Source organism: Otolemur garnettii, unplaced genomic scaffold (assembly GCF_000181295.1).
Source record: "Otolemur garnettii isolate 467f Iridium unplaced genomic scaffold, OtoGar3 scaffold00185, whole genome shotgun sequence".
Lineage (NCBI taxonomy): Eukaryota > Metazoa > Chordata > Mammalia > Primates > Galagidae > Otolemur > Otolemur garnettii.
The window spans coordinates 1,099,766-1,103,252 of NW_003852580.1; the positions used below are offsets into that span (position 1 = coordinate 1,099,766).

A 3,487-nucleotide genomic window follows, 5' to 3' on the forward strand; every position below is an offset into this window, starting at 1 on the left:
ATGGACAATCCAATTCCTAAGCAACTGGAGGAATACGATTATACTTCTAAGTAAGTATAGTAAGAGGTTCCACTCCTTAAAGGAGAACTACTGGAAATTTCCACGTTTTCTTTCTGTCGACTTTGACAAATATTCCCCAGAAGAACAAGGTTCAGCCATGACACGCCTCTTCTTTCCCTGAAGAAAAACAGCACCTCTTTTTTTCTCTCTTGCAAAACATCTCGCATGGCCCCAAACAGATCTGGCACCTACGGGTCAGGAGCGGGGACCTTCACCAAACACATACATCATTAAATGTTCCCCTGAAATTAATGTTGCCACCGTTTCATGACCATGAATAAAGCATTAAACAAACACTGAGATGGAAAGAGCTCATTACCCCAGACCATTACGTGGCTGAGGGAGGGTGCGGCTAAGTGCAAAGCCAATTAAAAGACCTCACGCTGGTTGTCAGCAGCACACGAGGGATGGGGACGTCCCCGAGTACCTAGTAGGCACCTCGTAAAACACATAAACCAGATCAACAGCGTCAGATTCTCGGCTCCACCAATGGTGCCCTGTCCAGGATCCCACCTTCACCTGCCCCTGGGCCACATGTGACATGGTCGATGACACTCTGATCCAGGACAATCCTAGAACACACAGACCAGGTGATCCATACCCATGATAAATACCAACAGTTTAGTCATTTGTTTTTGTTTGTTTGTTTGTTTTTGAGACAGTCTTACTTTGTTGTTCTCGGTAGAGTGCTGTGGCATCATCATAGCTCACAGCAACCAACGATTCCCTTGTCTCAGCCTCCCAAGTAGCTGGGACTATAGGTGCCCACCACAAGGCCCAGCTGTTTTTAGAAAAGGGGTCTCACTCTGGCTCAGGCTGGTCTCGAACCTGTGAGCTCTGGCAATCGGCCTTCCTTGGCCTCTGCAGGTGTCAGCCACTGCACTTGGCCCTAGTCATTTGTTTTTATTTAACAAACACTTGCGTGGCACTTGCCTGCCAGGCACTGTTGAAAGTATTTGATTAACTCACTTGATCGGCACATCATCACCCCCATTCTACTGTCAAGGACCCTGAAGTGCAGAGATAAGCCTGCAGTAAACCATAGGACCAGGGCCTGGACCAGCGCCCATGAGAAGCCAACAGGTGTTTATTAAAATGCAGACACTGCACACACATCCCAGCTTCTGACCCTTCCCAAATCCCCAGGGCGTAGACAGTCATACACCTGTTTTAAGAGACAATGCCTGGCTGTGTCCCGTGGAGACACACAGCATCCAGGGCCACGCTGTCCACTGAGCAGCCACAGCCGTCCACTGAGCAGCCACAGCCATAGTGGCTGCCCACAGCCATGCAATAAAGTGGTATTTTATATAAATTGAGTTAAATAAAATTTATGTATTTTTTTCTTTTTTTTGCCAGGGCTGGGTTTGAACCAGCCACCTCTGGCATATGGGGCTGGCACCCTACTCCTTTGAGCCACAGGCGCCGCCCTTAAATAAAATATATTATTAAAAGTAAATCTGCAGCAGGCACAGTGGCTCACACTTATAATCCCAGCACTCTGAGAGCCTGAGACAGGAGGATCCTTTGAGCTCAGGAGTTCAAGACCAGCCTAAGCAAGAATGAAACCATTTCTCTACTAAAAACAGAAAAATTAGCTGGGGCTCGGTGCCCGCAGCTCAGTGGTTAGGGCCCTGGCCACATGCAATTCATCTGCAAAGTTAAGCTACTTAAAGTGAGACCCACCTGAAACAGGTGTCAAGCCCTTATCCAGTGGGTCTGGTCCCTGCCCTGCCCTGGCAGAGGAAGGAGACACTCAGACTGGCCCCTCTCCCCAGGGCACAGAAATAGGGAACAAGTGCCTCCCTGATGAACGGAAACCAGAAGTGATCAGGTAAGAGGACAGTTCAGAGTTTCACAAATAACATTTATTGACTGCATGCATAACAGAATTTCACCCACTTTCACACCAGCTCTCTGCAACTAAGAATCACCGGATAGTAAATAATTTGGATTGGATCTTGGGTGTGAATTATACTGAAATACTGGATATCATAGACTCCCCCGCATCTGAGGACTCTTGTTGAAGATCTTGATTGTAACTAACGTTTTTTGCTGATGCTCTTGACAGCAGCTGAAGATTCCAACTTCAAAACCAGAACATTTGGCTGGAAAGCAAAGAGAGAGGCAGTGACCAAGCATTGTCCCGGCATGGCCGAGACCGCAGTGCCCTTGGCGGCCAGCCTCCATGGGTGGGGGTGGGTGACCCACGGTGCAGGGGCTGCTCTCCAGGGTCCCCACATTGCTCAGGGTCTGGGAGGTCCCAGGCAGGGATCTGGTGAGGGGGGCAGTCCCACTGCATGGCTTTCCAGCTGTGGGATCCCATGTGAGGCTTGTCCCCTCTGAGAGCCCTGTTGCTCCATGGAGAGGACTGTGCAGACAGCACAGGAAATCAGGCTAAAGCCGGTCTGCCCAGACCGGGAGGGCTCCCTGGAGGGAGTGCCGAGCTCACCCTCTCCCCTCCAGGCCAGCAGATGGGCAGCCACGGCTTGTCCCGAGATAGCCCTGAGTGTGGCTTGGGGGGCTCACGGGGCCCCTGCACGTGGTGTCCCACATGGCTGGCTGGTGCCCGCAGCTCTAGCAAACACGGCAGAGGGAGGGGTTTCCGGGGCCCCTGAGATAAATGTTGACAAGGATGGAAGGAGGGGGCTCAGGATACCAAGTCCAGGGGTGGGAAACAGGAAGCCACACAAACATGCAGGTGAGCCTCACCTCAGCCACACTTTGGGGGAACTTTAGCCATCCATCCATGTACCCACTCATTCCCATTCATCAAGTATATGCCACCCCCACCCTGAACGCCTAGAACTGGACCAGGCATCTTTCCTTTCCCTCCCTCACCCTTTCCTCTTTCCTCTCTTCCTCCCTCCCTTCCTTTCCTCCTTCCCTCCTTCCTTTCAACTGACCAGACGACCCAGCAGTGTCCCCTTTGCTCCCCTAACTGTCTACCTAACTTTGTCCTTTCCAACCAAGTTTCTCTCTTTGCTTTTCCCAGAATGGGTGCAAAGGAGTCCAATTAAATTTGATAATCAAGCTGGCAAAAATAAAAAGAAAGACAAATCCTTAAGAAAAACAGCAAGGAAAGGAAGTCTCGAGAAGCTGCCCTCCAGTGCCACTCACGTTCATGGACCACACACAGCTGATGACACAGCCCCAGCCCCTCCTGCTGCTCACGGCCTAGAGAGGCTGCCTCGGGGTCCACCGGGGACCCACACAGAGGGCACCATCACTCAACAAACATACAGGCAGGGGAGAGATAACCGCCTCCAGCTGAGAGCAGGGAGAAGCGGGGCTAACTTCCTGCTGAGAACAGCTAGAAAACTGGACCAGACCCACACAGGAGTTTTCAGATACTGCACATTTCCCCAAATCTTCTTACAGAAGATTGGAGGAGACACTTCAAAAGCAAACAGGCAAACAGATGCAC

At 51.0% G+C, this 3,487-nt stretch overlaps 1 protein-coding gene across 1 annotated transcript in view; it reads right to left on the reverse strand.

Moving 5' to 3' along the window:
• The window catches only part of CUNH16orf95 (chromosome unknown C16orf95 homolog), a 70,243-nt gene that overhangs the window by 60,789 nt on the left and 5,967 nt on the right, over positions 1–3,487 (reverse strand). The gene's annotated exons all lie outside the window — the stretch shown is intronic.